General features: G+C 44.1%; 1 long non-coding RNA gene across 2 annotated transcripts in view; it reads left to right on the top strand.

Annotated features, from left to right (window-relative positions):
- Positions 1 to 17777, top strand: part of LOC137544255 (uncharacterized) — a 28504-nt gene extending 10727 nt beyond the window's left edge. Inside the window, exons 3-4 of one of the 2 annotated variants that reach the window (XR_011025798.1) lie at positions 13355 to 13417; positions 17566 to 17777. This is a non-coding gene — a long non-coding RNA (uncharacterized lncRNA). The remainder of the gene's footprint in view (positions 1 to 13354; positions 13418 to 17565) is intronic. The other variant, XR_011025799.1, reaches the window with a different exon arrangement.
- The last annotated feature ends 496 nt before the right edge of the window (positions 17778 to 18273 follow it).

Genomic DNA, 18273 nt, shown 5'->3' with positions numbered 1-18273 from the left:
GTTTTTCTTAACTAGGCTGTTCTGACAAAATAAAGCCAGATGTGAAAATTAGGCCCCCAAAATGATATTTTATTAGGAAGGTTACTACTTTTTGTTTTTTTTTTACAAACCGCAGCTTGTGTGCTCTTCTGACAAAGCATACGAGTATAGCTGGAGGGTAAGGCCCTGGTCATACTTTCAGCGTTTGCAGAATGCATAGAAATTGGAAGAAACACAAGTTGAAAAACGCATGCGTTGTATGCATTTTTCTTGCGTTCGAATGCATTTTCTATTGTGTTTTGCACACACACGTGACACGGGAAACAGAAAAGAATTATGGGAAATTCAGAGGGAAATGTACGCTAAAAACGCAATAGTAAGCGTTTTTGATATGCTTCCATAGACTTTCATTGCTTCCGTTTCTGTGCGTGATGCACAGAACTGCATGCAGCAATGCCAATCAGGAACGTATGCGTCTCATACGCATACATGTGAACGAGGCCATTAGAAAATATTAGTAGCCGTTTCTATGCGCAAAGTCTGCCTGTTTTGTAAAAACAGCTAGGAACGCACATAGGGTCTGATTCACTATTCGGTGCTAACCTAGTTAGCACGCCTTAAAGGACTTACGAGGCCAAATTAGGGAAAAAAAAGTTAATTACCTGCTTAACCTTTTACGGCACGGAGGACGCCGTCCGCGCCCTGCGTGTCGATCCGCCGGGTCCCCCCGCTCGTCAGCCCCCCGAGGATGGCTCCCGACCCCACGGCCGGGTCGTGCTCCCCTGCCTCTCCTAAATTGGCCGCTCGCTCTGGCCGCGGCTGCGCAGTCCGCATAGCCGTGACGACGTCCTCCGTGCCGTAAAAGGTTAAGCAGGTAATTAACTTTTTTCCCTAATTTGGCCTCGTAAGTCCTTTAAGGCTTTGGGCGTGCTAACTAGGGTGCTAGTTCGCGTGCACTGGCCTTTGCCAGTACAAAATTTTGCACGCGGTACTTTGCTAATTATCGTGCGCTAAGTTACTTTAGGCGTGATAAGGGGCTTTTTACAAGCGTGCTAACAGTTATCACCGCTTTGTGAATCAAGCCCATAGTCTAAACATAGTCTAAAGCAGGGCTGCCCAATAGGTCGATCGCGATCTACCGGTAGATCGCGACCGCCTGATTGGTAAATCACGGCCTCATGGCCGCGTCCCATTGAATTTTGCAGCCAGCAGCTTAAGAACGTGGCCAAGTCCTGTCAGATTCTGCTGCTGGCCACTGTGATCTCGCGGGGAGGAGAGAGGCGCGGCTAAGAGGCCAGGGCGGCGACGCAATGTCATGGCTGGGGGGCGGCGCTGAAGACAACACTTTTGCCTCCACTCACGCTGCCCACCGGAGCTTCCCTCAGCCGCCGAACTGCATATCTGCCCTCCAGGCAGCCGCGGCTGAGGGAGTGAAGCCAGGACGCCACCGCTGGAGCTGGAGGGAGGTAAGCTGCGTGCAGCCGGGCTCCTATACCCAGATACCTATACTAAGGCACATATACTTTGCTAACCTACACTGAAGGCACCCAGCTAACCTACACTAAAGGCACCCAGCTAACCTACACTGAAGGCACCCAGCTAACCTACACTGAAGGCACCCAGCTAACCTACACTGAAGGCACCCAGCTAACTTACAATGAAGGCACCCAGCTAACCTACACTGAAGGCACCCAGCTAACCTACACTGAAGGCACCCAGCTAACCTATACTGAAGGCACCCAGCTAACCTACACTGAAGGCACCCAGCTAACCTACACTGAAGGCACCCAGCTAACCTATACTGAAGGCACCCAGCTAACCTACACTGAAGGCACCCAGCAAACCTATACTGAAGGCACCCAGCTAACCTATACTGAAGGCACATACACCTAGCTAACCTACACTGAAGGCACATACACCTAGCTAATCTATACTGAAGGCACATACACCTAGCTAACCTATACTGAAGGCACATACACCTAGCTAACCTATACACATGGCACATATACCTAGCTAACCTATACTGAAGGCACATACACCTAGCTAACCTATACTGAAGGCACATACACCTGCGTACGTTAAAAAGGGGCGCTGGGAAAAAGGGCGCCGGGTTTTAAACGATAAACATGGATAACGTTTAAAAATATAATGTACTATATTTCGTTTAAAAATAATGTTTTATAAAGTTATAAATCATTAAATAATGTGCATGAAATTGGCAATTATGAAAACGTTAATCTTCCGTTTAAAAAGTGAAACGTATAATAACGTTTAAAAAAAATAGTAAGTAACCCTCCCTGTACCTACCCCTAACCCCTAGACCCCCGTGTTGGTGCCTAAACCTAAGACCCCCCTGGTGGTGCCTAAACCTAAGACTCCCCTGATGGTGCCTAAACCTAAGACTCCCCTGGTGGTGCCTAAACCTAAGACTCCCCTGGTGGTGCCTAAACCTAAGACTCCCCTGATGGTGCCTAAACCTAAGACTCCCCTGGTGGTGCCTAAACCTAAGACTCCCCTGGTGGTGCCTAAACCTAAGACTCCCTGGTGGTGCCTAAACCTAAGACCCCCCTGTTGATGCCTAAACCTAAGACCCCCCTGGTGGTGCCTAAACCTAAGACCCCCCTGTGATAAGCATTAATAACGTGTGAAAAAAATATTGTGCTGTTTTTCGTTTAAAAATAATGTTTTAAAAAGATTGTACTGTTTTTCGTTTAAAAATAATGTTTAAAAAATTTTAAATCATAAAATAATGTGTAATCATGAGAAGCAGTTATAAAACAGTAAAAGTCTCCGGGCGCCGCTTATAAAACGTTATTTTTCTCCGGCGCCCTTTTTTCCTGTCGGGCGCCCATTAAACGATATTTATTATGGGAGTGAATGGCGGCGCCCGATTTGTCCACTTGCCTCAGGCGCCCGAATTTACTGTTCCCCATACACCTAGCTAACCTATACTGAAGGCACATACACCTAGCTAACCTATACACATGGCACATATACCTATCTAACCTATACTGAAGGCACATACACCTAGCTAACCTGTACGGAAGGCACATACACCTAGCTAATCTATACTGAAGGCACATACACCTAGCTAACCTATACTGAAGGCACATACACCTAGCTAACCTATACTGAAGGCACATACACCTAGCTAACCTAATACACATGGCACATATACCTAGCTAACCTATACTGAAGGTACAAAATATAGGTAAAAGGCTGCGCATCCCTGACCCAATACTGTACAATTGAATGGTTAATCGCTGTGGCGCACACCGCCCCCCCTGGACTAAAATGTACGCCCGCATCCAAACAATGCAATACTGGTCTATGGAGAAATTTTAGCTTCCATCATAGTTTTGCATGCAAAAATATAGATATACTGGACATCTGCACCAACGTTGAGGTAAATCTCCAGAGCAGATGTCCTAACACTAAACTGACCTAAGTTAAAAGCAAATGTCTTTACCCTGGCAGCTGCTATGCTAAAATGTGTAACTTACATTCAATACAGACAGCAGGAAACAAAGCAAGCGCTCACCAATATGGGCCGCATCTGAATGACTCACCACCTCATATGCACCGCTTAAATAGCTCAAATACACACTCAGCAATCAGACAGATGCAAAACATATGCAAAACTAAACTAAATACTTACCATGCAAAACAGGATAGCACAATGGGTGCTGCTAGCCTGGTAGTTACAGAACTGTGGATACAAAATATAGGTAAAAGGCTGCGCATCCCTGACCCAATACTGTACAATTGAATGGTTAATCGCTGTGGCGCACACCGCCCCCCCTGGACTAAAATGTACGCCCGCATCCAAACAATGCAATACTGGTCTATGGAGAAATTTTAGCTTCCATCATAGTTTTGCATGCAAAAATATAGATATACTGGACATCTGCACCAACGTTGAGGTAAATCTCCAGAGCAGATGTCCTAACACTAAACTGACCTAAGTTAAAAGCAAATGTCTTTACCCTGGCAGCTGCTATGCTAAAATGTGTAACTTACATTCAATACAGACAGCAGGAAACAAAGCAAGCGCTCACCAATATGGGCCGCATCTGAATGACTCACCACCTCATATGCACCGCTTAAATAGCTCAAATACACACTCAGCAATCAGACAGATGCAAAACATTTGCAAAACTAAACTAAATACTTACCATGCAAAACAGGATAGCACAATGGGTGCTGCTAGCCTGGTAGTTACAGAACTGTGGATACAAAATATAGGTAAAAGGCTGCGCATCCCTGACCCAATACTGTACAATTGAATGGTTAATCGCTGTGGCGCACACCGCCCCCCCTGGACTAAAATGTACACCCGCATCCAAACAATACTGAAGGCACATACACCTAGCTAACCTATACTGAAGGCACATACACCTAGCTAACCTATACTGAAGGCACATACACCTAGCTAACCTATACACATGGCACATATACCTAGCTAACCTATACACATGGCACATATACCTAACTAACCTATACTGAAGGCACATACACAGAGCAGGGACAAGGTCCTCCAGCACCCAAGGCTGAGACACCAAAGTGCGCCCCTCCATCCCTCCAACCTCAGCTGTCACACACGGATTGCTATTAGACTAAGAGGGCCGCAGGGCCCACAACGTCCCCAACACCTTAATCTCTAGTTATCTGGCTTGCAGTCACTGCTATGTATCCCCTTTTCTTATTTCTTTCTGCTTCATACACAATTAGGAATGACAGCTGAATGAATTGTGCGCCCCCTCCTACACTGCGCCCTGAGGCTGGAGCCTCTCCAGCCTATGCCTCGGCCCGGCCCTGCACATACACCTAGCTAACCTATACTGAAGGCACATACACCTAGCTAACCTATTTTGAAGGCACATACACCTAGCTAACCTGTACTGAAGGCACATACACCTAGCTAATCTATACTGAAGGCACATACACCTAGCTAACCTATACTGAAGGCACATACACCTAGCTAACCTATACTGAAGGCACATACACCTAGCTAACCTATACACATGGCACATATACCTAGCTAACCTATACTGAAGGCACATACACCTAGCTAACCTACACTGAAGGCACATACACCTAGCTAATCTATACTGAAGGCACATACACCTAGCTAACCTATACTGAAGGCACATACACCTAGCTAACCTATACACATGGCACATATACCTAGCTAACCTATACTGAAGGCACATACACCTAGCTAACCTATACTGAAGGCACATACACCTAGCTAACCTATACTGAAGGCACATACACCTAGCTAACCTATTTTGAAGGCACATACACCTAGCTAACCTGTACTGAAGGCACATACACCTAGCTAATCTATACTGAAGGCACATACACCTAGCTAACCTATACTGAAGGCACATACACCTAGCTAACCTATACTGAAGGCACATACACCTAGCTAACCTATACTGAAGGCACATACACCTAGCTAACCTATACACATGGCACATATACCTAGCTAACCTATACTGAAGGCACATACACCTAGCTAACCTATACTGAAGGCACATACACCTAGCTAACCTATACACATGGCACATATACCTAGCTAACCTATACTGAAGGCACATACACCTAGCTAACATATACTGAAGGCGCATACACCTAGCTAACCTATACACATGGCACATATACCTAGCTAACCTATACTGAAGGCACATACACCTAGCTAACCTATACACATGGCACATATACCTAGCTAACCTATACTGAAGGCACATACACCTAGCTAACCTATACTGAAGGCACATACACCTAGCTAACCTATACTGAAGGCACATACACCTAGCTAACCTATACACATGGCACATATACCTAGCTAACCTATACTGAAGGCACATACACCTAGCTAACCTATACTGAAGGCACATACACCTAGCTAACCTATACACATGGCACATATACCTAGCTAACCTATACTGAAGGCACATACACGTACACCTAGCTAACCTATACTGAAGGCACATACACCTAGCTAACCTATACACATGGCACATATACCTAGCTAACCTATACTGAAGGCACATACACCTAGCTAACATATACTGAAGGCGCATACACCTAGCTAACCTATACTGAAGGCACATACACCTAGCTAACCTATACACATGGCACATATACCTAGCTAACCTATACTGAAGGCACATACACCTAGCTAACCTATACTGAAGGCACATACACCTAGCTAACCTATACTGAAGGCACATACACCTAGCTAACCTATACTGAAGGCACATACACCTAGCTAACCTATACACATGGCACATATACCTAGCTAACCTATACTGAAGGGACCTATACCTAACTACTTTTGCAGGGGGGTTCCAGGGGAAGGGGAGGGGGGGACGGTTGCCTTTGAAACGTCGGTAGATCTCCTGGCCTCAGCTAATTTAAAAGTAGCTCGCGAGCCGAAAAAGTGTGAGCACCCCTGGTCTAAAGCAAGCAAACATAAGTGTCCTACAGGTGGCCCATTGTGTGTTTCCCCATTGCAAAATATAGCCAGAAAGCCAGAAATCCAATTTTCTTTTTAAATAAATCCAGACTGTTCAAGATTTACCATATTTATTTATTTTTTTGCATGCAACTGCAGCAAAACATCCATAAATTTGCAAAGCTCTCAGCAGCCTTCACTATAATCAGATATGAACCAAATAGGCAAACAAGGGCGGCAAATTGTAACCACTTAATAATAGAAACATTTTAATCAATCCAGTCCTGGCTCCTGGGCCGGCCGAGGCAGAGGTTAGAGAGGCTCTAGCCTCAGGGCGCAGTGTTGGAGGGGGGGCACAACTCACTTAGCTATCATTCCCCTATTGTGTTTGATACAGAGAGGAATAAGAAAAGGGGATACATGGCAGTAACTGCAAACCAAATAACTAGAGATTAAGGTGTTGGGGGCCCTGAGGCGCCTCTTAGTCTAATAGCAATCAGTGTGTGATGGCTAGGGTTTGAGGGATGGAGGGGCGCACTTTGGTGTCTCAGCCTTGTGTTCTGGGGGACTTTGTCCCTGCTCTGTTTCACACTAGTATGTTTTCATTGCATTGCATTACCCATTTTTACCGCAGGGTAACACGTAGGCCTCTTTCACAGTGCGACGTTAAAGTCGCACAGTACAAAGTTTTCTTGTACTGCGCCTGCGCAGTAATCTCCCAATGACGCGCGCAGAAGCGAGCACGTGTGCGGCCACGGCCACACAACCACAGTCTTATTAGAATCATAATTAGAGCGAGGCCAGCGGCAGAGGATCATTGGAGGGCGGTGTGGGACATTACAGCTGCAGGGGGCCAGTAGAAGCCCCAGGTAAGTGTCCATTTTTATTTTCAATTCCCCCCCCCCCCCAGAACCCCTTTAAGGTGCCCATTAACTATGCTAAAAAGGAGGGTGCTGCTGACATCAGATCACACCTGTACTCACACTTGACCACAATTAATTGTTGTGAGAGACAGAAATCTACCCTGTGCTAGTAGGTTTATTAAACATGGATGCCAAAACAGTACAAGAGGAGCAGCTCCAGGTCAGTAGCCCTCCTCCAGCTCCAGCATTTCTCATTAAAATTGACATGCGAGGCTCTGGCCCCAGACTATGAAGGCATCCAAACTCCAGAGTCGGAGCCTTGGCAACCCTACCTAGCGCTAATCATGCAACACAACTGGGACATTTTTGTAGGGGAAAATAGTATTGGACAGACTCATTCCTATAGTTTTGTTTCTAAGCTGATAGCTATAAGATGGATGCTTGCATGTAAATGTAATGCAAATTATATGCAGTTTGCATTTGGGCCAAACACTTACATTTCCAATTCCAAGCTGAGTTCAGTTCGCGTTTACATGCAGTCTCATGTCATCTGCATCTCACTGACCATTCATACTGTGTCCTTGTTGATTAGAGTATCAAACAACAGACTCACAAATATGTTATAATCATATTATGACCAACATCACATACCAGATGCTTTGTTTTCTGAACAATCTTGCAAATGCTACAAATCAACTTGAAACCCAGCAGTTGATGTGTCTGACATAATCAGTGTATTAGCACACCGTGGCTCTGCTTGAGCACAGTGCTATTACCATTTCAAATACTTTTTGCTGAAGAACTTCCCCATATGCAATGCAACACTTCCTCTTTTGTAATGCTCCTTCCACTTCTGTCTACAGGACAAGTCCAGTTATACGCTCACTTCTCTTTTCAAACAGTATGTGCTGAATACAGTTAAAGCAGAAGTCGAGCCTTTTTAATATTTTTAGATATATTGGCAGTGAATGTCAGCAGCAAGCTATAGGGTCAACTTACAGCTAAAATGTGCCAATTTACAAAAGACTTGCAAATCGGTACAGCCAGTTTTTAGAGTTTGAGGGCTCTAGGGACCAAAAAGAAAGAGCAGAGTCAACTATATGACCTCACTTTTCTCCAGTGTGGGCTTGCCGTTATGCCCAGTGCCCATGTTTCCATAAGAGTCCCGACCAATGCTGCAATTCACCTGTCCCACATTAGCACCCAAGTTTTCACAAGAGTCCTGTCCAATTCTGCAATAGACCTGTCCCCCATTAGCAATAGAGTTGTGTGGGATTGCCGTTATGTTCAGCTCACAAGTTTCCATAAAAAGTCCTTTACTGCCCCCCATTAGCAACAGAGTTGTGTGAGCTTGCCGTTATGTTCAGCGCACAAGTTTCCATAAGAATCTTGTCCAATGCCACAATTCACCTGACCCCCATTAGCAATGAAGTTGTGTGGGCTTGTGGAAAATGTTTGTTTTCACGGAGATAAAAAACACATTGCCAGAATAGAAATGCATTGTCAATAATGAATAACATAGTGGGTGCCCAGATTTCCCAATGGACATAGAGGCACCGTTTTTTCTGAGGTAGCATACGCACCAAGATTAATGAACCTTCTCTATCTTCTCTGTGATACACGTGACACTGTCATTTGTGGCTGATCAGGGGGGTGGTTGTTGGTGGTGGGAAGTTAGCTGATTGGGAGAACCGGTCTCCAAATGAGAAGCAGGGTGCAAAGGTCTGACCTAAAGGTAGGGAAGCACCAGGGAGCACCTCTCAATATCAGCAAAAGCATATCAGTGAGCAGTTCTCTGTTAACCATTTCCCCTCCCCCGGGACGAGTAACTATGTCCCTGCAAACTGCCATAACTCTGTGCAGGGACGTAGGTACTACGTCCCTCCCGCCACGCCCCCCCGCTCGCCCAATCGCTCGGTACCGCCGCTCATTACCGCCGATCGCCCGCCGCTAGTTCAATGAATGGGAAAACAAATCCCATTCATTGATCTAATTTCCCGTGTGAATGGCTGCAGCCGTCTATACAGACGGCTCGGCCATTCATTCCGTATGCGTAGTGCTTCCGTTTCCATACAAACAGTACGGAGCTGAAGTCACTACTGAGGACATCTTGTGGCCAAATTGTAATATTACATCCCCCTTTTTTTTTTCAGTTTATTATCCCTAGTTACTTTTTTTATTATTATTATTAACCCCTGACCTCCCACACTCCCCTAAAGTTACCATTTTTTTTTATTTATTTATTTTAATTAAAAAAAAAAATACAAAATTAAAAAAAAAATACATAAATACCAGTTACCTTAGGGACTGAACTTTTTTAATATGTATACAAAAACTGTATACTACAATTACTTTATAAATTATGGGCCTGTAATTGGGGATAGACGCAAAACTTAAAAAATGCACCTTTATTTCCAAATGAAATATTGGCGCCATACATTGTACTAGGGAAAAAGTTTAAACGTTGCAATAAACGATACAAACGGGGAAATAAAATGTGTGGGTTTTTAATTATGGTAGCATGTTTCATTTTGAAAATATAATGGCTGAAAACTGAGAAATAATATTTTTTTTTTCTATTTTTTTTCTTATTCTTCTTATTAAAACTGAGTTAGAAGAAAATAATTTTTAGCAAAAAGTACCCCCCAAAGAAAGCCTATATAGTGGCAGAAAAAACAAGATATAGATTGTTTCGCTGTAATAAGTAATAATAAAGTTATAGGTGAATGAATGGAAGGAGCGCTGACGGGTGAAAACTGCTCTGGTTTTTTGAGCAGAAAAACCCTTTGAGGTTAAGGTGGACATACACTGGTCGTTTTGCCATCAGATTCAACCAACAGATAGTCCCCTCTCTGATCGAATCTGATCAGAGAGGGATCGTATGGCCACCTTTACTGCAAACAGATTGTGAACCGATTTCAGCCTGAAACCGTTCACAATCTGTGGTGGTGGTGGTGCTGCTGCCGCTGCTCCCCCCCCCCCCCCCCCCGCATACATTACCTGCTCCGCCGGCGCGAGTCCCCGCTGTCACTGCTGTCTTCTCTGCTCTGGTCTGGTCTCCGGCATGCTTCACTTCTTCCTGCCCGGCAGGAAGTTTAAACAGTAGCAGTAACAGTAGCCCTCTACCGTTTAAACTTCCTGCTGGGCAGGAAGAAGTGAAGCATGCCGAAGACCAGACCAGAGCGGAGTGAGTGGGGATTCGCGACGGCCGGAGCAGGTAATGTATACCCGCTCTATTGCGTCGGTCATCGGGCATTCGAACACCGCTAACGACGCACTCCCGACCCACCGGCGACCGAGAAAAATCTTCCGCACGGATGGGTCGACGGAAACGATCGATTTCGGACGGAAATCGATCGTTCTGTCAGCGGTGTGCGCGGCAATTTCACAGCCGTTTCGATCGCAGTGATTGAAACGGCTGTATATCGGCGGGAAAATCGTTAGGTGTATGGGCCCTTTTAGGTAGGAAGGAATACTGATTACTGCATATCATGTGCCTGTTCAGCCTAGCTCTCTCCTGGGAACAAAATTCTGAGAGTCACCAAAACCTTCACAAAGTGAGAGAAAAAACACATGATTAATTAAAGTGGGCAGTAAAGAGCGCTTTTAAAAAGAAGGGCTGAAGTAAAAATAGCATATCTAGCTGCAGTATTGTAAGAACAACAGCAATGAAGGACGATATTACATGGCTCACTTATTTTTGGTTGCCAGATGCCAGAGTAATTACAACTTGTGCTGCCCTAGTGCTATGTCACTAACCTGTGAAGCGTCTCCAACCAATAACTTCTCCTCACCTCTACCTAACACTAACTTCCCTGTCTGACAAATAAGACTAATCTCCCGCTCTCCTGTGTTTACTAACACTAGCATCCTCCTCTCCAATGCCTAACACTAACCTCCTTGCCTAACGCTAACCTCCCCTCTGCCTAACACTAATCTCCCCTCTGCAACACTAACCTCTCCTCTCCAATGTGAACCTCCCTTCTCCAGGCAATGCCTACCACTTACCGGTACCTCCCCTCTCCAGTGGCTAACACTAGCCTCTCCTTTCTGATGCCTAACTCTAACATCCCCTCTCAAGTGCCTAACACTAACCTCCCCTTGCCTAACACTAACCTCCCCATGCCTAACACTAACCTCCCTCTCTCCAATGCCTAACACTAGCCTCCTCTGCTTAACACTAACTTCTCCAATGCCTAACACCATCCTCCCTTCTCCTGTATCTAGCACTAACTTCCAACTCTCCTGTACCTGACACTAATCTCTGCTCTCCAATGCCTAACACTAACCTCCACCTCTCCTGTACCTGCCACTAACCTCACTCTACAATGCCTAACACTAACCTCTCCTCTCTGATGCCTAACACTAACATCCCCTCTCCTGTGCCTCACATTAACCTCCCCGCTCTGATGCCTAACACTAACCTCCACCCATTTCCGAGGCCTAACTCTAACCTCCAAATTGTAGCAGAAGACCGGGTACTCCACCTGGATTTAAAGCAGCAATCGTGCTTTATTGCATTATATGCAGTACTATAAGCACAAACATCATGGTGTTTCATTCTCCACAGCCTTTTCTCAAATCAGTGCACAAATCATTTATGAATTAAAGGAGTTATCAGGCAATTATTACTAAAACTAGTAGACTCAGCCCGTTTAAAAATTGGCTCTAGGTCTACGGCCACCACCGCCAGTGCGCATGCGCACGCACGCTGCTCACGCAACCATCACGCGCCGATCGTGCGCCCGGCGCGCCCAACGCAGGTGTGCGCCCGCACCCGCCCACCTCGCTTGCCCGTCCAGCTCCCTGGTCCCAGCTGTCCATTACTGCGCACATGCGCAGTAACAAAAATCCTGGGACACAGGGTCAAAACTGCTGGACGCAGCGACACTTAGCTTTTATTAGGTAGGATAAGTGCTACTTACCCGGGGCTTCATCCAGCCCCAAGTGACATCACACACACACACACACACACCCCTACATAATGAAGGGGGTAAGTACAGACTTTAGGAAATTTAAAGGAGAACACTGGCAATACAAGGTTTCAATGTGTTCAACATATCAGTCCATCTGCACATCACACCCTGGAGATCAGATTCTTCCTGGAGAGCAACGCTTTTCAACACAGCCCCATTTCAGATTAGACAAGACAAGACAAGACAAATAACATTTATATTGCGCTTTTCTCCTTGCGGACTCAAAGCGCCAGAGCAGAGCAGCAGCCACTCTATTGGCAGTAGCAGTGTAAGGGAGACTTGCCAAAGGTCTCCTACTGAATTAGTGCTGGCTTACTGAACAGGCAGAGCCGAGATTCGAACCCTGGTCTCCTGTGTCAGAGGCAGAGCCCTTAACCATTACACCATCAGCCAACTGACATTGTGCCCATATTCTACGCATGGGCAACATGCCTGCTGAAGTGTGAAGCTAGCTTCATAGAACATAGTGCAAAATACATGTATAGGACATAGGACTAAGGATAAGTTCTTATTATATACTTTTTTAACATATGCAACAGATAGCGTTTTTACCTACAGGGTCCAGTGACACACAAAAGTCCTTCAGTCCACATTGACCAGCAGCAGACAGCCCGTGTCAAGTTAGAAATCTCAATCAGTGGGATAGCCACCACCTCACCTTAAAGAATGGGCACTCAACCTTCAGATATGACCCTCAGCTAGATGGGTCTACAGTGGTTGCAGGATATTTTGAGGCCACCCCTTGCCTGTCACGAATCCACTGCACCTAAAATCTATGAACTAATGATATTTTTTATCTCTTCCCTGCTCTCAGAAGCCATTTTCTGTTAGGAAACTGTTTTATGGTTGTAATTTCTCATCAGTGAGGGTCAAACTAAAGTCTAAAACCAGTCCTGACTAAAGGAACACAGCATAGTAATTTCTGTGCTAGGCACTGTACATACACATGTCTATCTCATCATGTCACATGTCACCTCACCTCAGGTATCCTTTACATCTCATACATATGCTAGAAGTTGCTAAATAATCCAAGTATGTAATATAAATGGCTGGTTTCATCATTCCTACTGCAGGCGTATCTCAGGACACGCAGAGCACATCCGGCCTGTGTCTCAAAGGGCCTAGCTTGTTGCATGGTGAGAAAATAGATTCATTATTTGCTACTTAAAATAGATTAATCTCATGTGGGATATCTGACTGTAATATGTCTGATCTGCATGTATGTGGAGGATGTCTTGGCCAAATATCTGAGTGTATCTGTGCTATAAATCATTGGATCTAGAAGATTATTAGTTGGTTACTGTAAAATATAAAATGTTAGAAATCTCCCACAGTCTTCAGAAGAGTAAAAGGCTAGTAATGTAACAATATGTAAGAATGTTAATATTATTAATATTATTATTTTGGATTTATGTAGCACCAGCATCTTCAGTGGCAATGAATATGCATTTACAGTATATATATCACCACCTTTACAATTTGCAGAGTGTATTGAAAAAGTTACATGACTGTTATTCAAAGGGACTCCCAACCCAAGGTTCCCATTCTAAGCTAATTTTAGGGGAAACGAATAAACTTCCTTTTTGGAATGCAAAAGGAAACTATAGCACCCAAATAAAAGCCAATTAAAGTGGACCTGAACTCAGGAGGACTTCCTCTCTGCTCTATAAAATAAGCAACAGCATAATAACATTTAAAGAAAAATATTTCTATGTTACAGCTGATGCTTTCATGTAAGCAGACATAGGGTTAACATCCTGTGTTTACAAATTAGCTGCTCTGCCGTGGCATCCAGGTGACACAGCTGAGCGATCAAATTACAACTTGTCAAGTCACAGACGAGGGGAGATTAGGCAGACTAAACTCCCTAAATACATACAGGGTGAATTTCTCTCTGTTTTTCTTCTGTCCTGTGCAAGGTCCACTTTAAATACAGGGGGACCATAGAAGATCCATGCAGATTGTGTCCTGGCTGGGATCAGTCCACATATACTGTAGACATACTTCTTGTATCAAAGCGCAACAACCCCTATACACTCTTGTCAGTAATGCGCTATAACCAGGCCTGGCAGCCTTTCAACAGTATACAAGTGTGTTAAAGCGCACAACAGAAGTTGATAAGCATACACATAAACCACAAGTTCACATAAAAATGGCAAAATGTCCCATCAAGATATTTAGGTATCCCATATACATGGTACAGGGCTTGATGAGATAAACAGTTTAACTCATCAAGCCCTGTACCATGTATATGGGATAACTGAATATCTTGATGGGACATTTTGCCATTGTTATGTGAACTTGTGGTTTATGTGTATGCATATCGACTTCTGTTGTGCGCTTTCACATACTTGTATATATTGTAGATAGCTGCTATTTACTCCTCAATAAATAATAAAAAAACAGAACAAAGTCCATAAAAGATACAGAGATCTGCAGGATTTTTATTGATATCTTTTAGATATGATTGTATTTACTGCCATAGAACAGTTAAACTGAGGACATGGACTGAATGCACAAGAGATGTCCCCATGGTAAATAATAGTATCTGTTCTGCTGCTATCATGCAGGATCCTCATAGTGCAATGAGCACATACAGTACAGCCTTCAATGTGAACTCCAGCTAGATTATGTGCCAGCTGTTATGCTGCCATAATCTAATTGCTAATTGTATAGTGAAAGAGAGGACACCTGACAATGTTAATTGCCTATTATTGTGGATATACAAACACAGATTCTGCTAGTGAAGAAATCCATATTTATCACAACCATATGTGAACATGGGAAGAATCATTTCAATCATTTCAATAAACAGATTCTAAAAATGACATACTTATAGTGCAACTCAAGCAAAAATATTGAATTCCCAAATATGGATGTTATCTCATGTACCTTATGAAATCAGTACCTTATTAAATGCAGCCATATACAGGACAGGGACTGCTTGGTTTAGAGCGCTTTCTCTTTCTCTCCAGGGCCCATATGCAATTAACTATTTCACCCGAGTTTTCTCCTAGGAGATAATTTTTCATTTTCTATTAAATTAACTTTCCAGCACTCTGCAATTGAAAAGTTACTAAAAATTAGGTAAAAGAGTACTAGCAGTTCAGAGCGGTTTTGCAGGCGTTTTTGTTACAGAAGCTGCTCAGTAACAGCTTTACTGTAACCATATAAGAAATCTACTACACCAAAAACGCTTCCCAAAACCGCAAAATGCTAGGTGAAACGCTACAGAAAAAGAAGAAAAAGCGTTTCAAAATCTGCTAGCATTTTGCGGATCTGCTACCGGGTTTTGGTGTGCACCAGGCCTTAAGGATGAAAACTCAGGAGAAAAAACAAATTACAGATGGCCCCGGTGTGAGCATTATAAAATCCGCAGTCTTAACTCAGAATCGCCATAGTTTTGTAAAACAGAAACAACAAGAGAATGTTTTTTTTGCAGGGCCGATATATATCTGAAGGCAAGACTCAGAGGACCCCTAGCACGCTAAACGTACAGAATAGATGTTAATGCACGTGTGTGTGTGCGTGCGTGCGTGTGTGTGTGTGTGTGTGTGTGTGTGTGTTTAAAAGTAAGGAGAAGTTCAGTTCAGGTGAGACCCTAGTGGATTGGAGTATGGTAAAGTATAATGTAAATGGGTGCTTGAGGGATAGGAGATTAGGGTGAAGTATAGTGTAAGTGAGGCCCTGGAGGGAGAGTAGCGGGAATCCCAGGGAAAATAGGACCCTGAGGAGTAGAGTTCAGAAAAGTGGGAAGCATAGTGTAATGGTGTGTACACACTTGAAAGATAACTGAAAGATCACAGACCAATCTTACCCCCTTCCATGTAGTATGAGAGCCATACTCTACACCAGGGGTCTCAAACTCAATTTACCTAGGGGCCGCAGGAGGCAAAGTCACGATGAGACTGGGCCGCATACGGAATTTCACAATCGCGGCGCATCGCCGCCTCTGCCCGACACTCTCACTCTTCCTTCACAGAGAGGGGTGGGGAGAGGTGGCGATCCGTGCGGCGATTGACGTCAGGAGGGGCAGAGCTGAAGCTGAAAGCTCTGCCCCTTCCAGGAAATGCCAGCGGATTGCCCCCCGGACGATTTGGGGGCTCTGCAGCCCTCGTTTAGCGGCGAGGATGCGGCGGATTACTTGGGAGCACTGAAGCGAACTATAAGGAAGCTTTTGCCGACGAGGGCCACAAAATATTGTATCGAGGGCCGCAAATGGCCCGCGGGCCGCGAGTTTGAGACCCCTGCTCTACACAGTCTATTCTATGGAGCTGAACTCCCCATCAGATAAAATCTTTTCAAGATGCTGCTTACAAAGACCGCTGTACACATTCAAAAGATCAGTATCTGCAAAAGATCTGTTCCTGCAAAATGCATTCATAGTCTAGGATATCTGCAAATCCTCATGCACACCTTGTTTAACAGACTTCATCTGCATATCTGACAATCATCTGCAGATCTGAAAATCCATCCTGGTGGATCTGATCTGCAGATGAATGTCTGTTAAACAAGGTGTGTATGAGATCTGCAGATATCATAGACTATGAATGCATTTTGCAAGGACGGATCTTTTGCAGGAACAGATCTTTTGCAGATACTGATCTTTTGAATGTGTACAGCGGTCTTTGTAAGCAGCATCTTGCAAAGATTTTTACCTGATGGGGAGCTCAGCTCCATAGAATAGACTGTGTAGGTATGGCTCTCATACTACATGGAAGGGGGTAAAATTGGTCTGATATCTTTCATTTATCTTTCAAGTGTGTATGTAGCATAAGTTGGGCCATGATAGGAAAGTATAGGGGTGAAGAGGGAACCATAGTGCAGCTCTGTGAGTAATAATGGGGTGTATCACAGGAATTCTCTTCTATTCCGCCATGATGACATCACGAAGCTGGTGGATGTTAGAGACATTGCGCTTTTCCACCTTCCGTTTGAGGATGCCCCACAGATGCTCAATAGGCTATAAGTCTGGAGACATGCTTGGCCAGTCCATGACCTTTATATTCAGTTTTTTTGACAAGATAGTGGTCGTTTAGGGTTGTTATCATGTTGGAATATTGCCCTGCCCTGAATATTGCAATTTCTGAAGGAAGGGGATCATGCTCTGCTTTACTGTGGCACAGTACCTTTTGACATTCATGGTTCCCAGCAGCACTCATACAACTCCAAACCATGACACTCCCACCACCTAGAGTGCGCCCTAGTGGCTGCAGCTCTGGCACTTTGAGTCCGCCAGGAGAAAAGCGCAATATGATTATTCTGTGTCTTGTCTTGTTTTCAGACAATCCTGGACAAATGTTACTCAGACACTCTCAGCAGCTTGTTCTGTTCTGTGAAGCAGAGAGGAGAAGAAGTGAGAGGAGCCCAACTGTGAAGACCACATTACAGTTTGGTAGTTCGAGATCCAACATGAGGATTCATTAACAACATCATTAGTGTAATTTGAGGACATCAGTATTCATTTCACACTAGTAAAATGATTATTATAGATGACATTCTTTCATGTATATATAGCTATACTCAAGATATAAGAAATTAGCAGAGAGCGCCACTCACTGACTATACTCTATCAGCAATAGCTATTCAGAGAACGGTAATTTGGCATGGGACTGTGGCTGTACAGAGGGGGCAGGAACAGTTTTAGGCCTCGTTCACACTAGGGCTTCAATTCATCAAAGGGTATTCGATAACAAAATCCCAGTCCTTAAAATACCCCATTCGGTATTTTACACTTCACTGTGCTAATTCATCAATATTATTATTATTATTATTGATTTATAAAGCGCCAACATATTCCGTGGCGCTGTACAAAGTAAGAAACAAACATGGGGTACATAATAATACAGACAATGGTGTACACCAATATACAAGATACATAATTAGTGACAAAATACAAAGAATGATACAAAATACAAATTATAGAATTGGTAATGACAGTGATAAAATTAACATGATGAATAAAATGTATAATGGTTACCAAGACACAAAA

Source organism: Hyperolius riggenbachi, chromosome 2 (assembly GCF_040937935.1).
Source record: "Hyperolius riggenbachi isolate aHypRig1 chromosome 2, aHypRig1.pri, whole genome shotgun sequence".
In the NCBI taxonomy this organism is placed as follows: domain Eukaryota; kingdom Metazoa; phylum Chordata; class Amphibia; order Anura; family Hyperoliidae; genus Hyperolius; species Hyperolius riggenbachi.
This window is presented reverse-complemented; position numbering and strand designations above follow the sequence as displayed.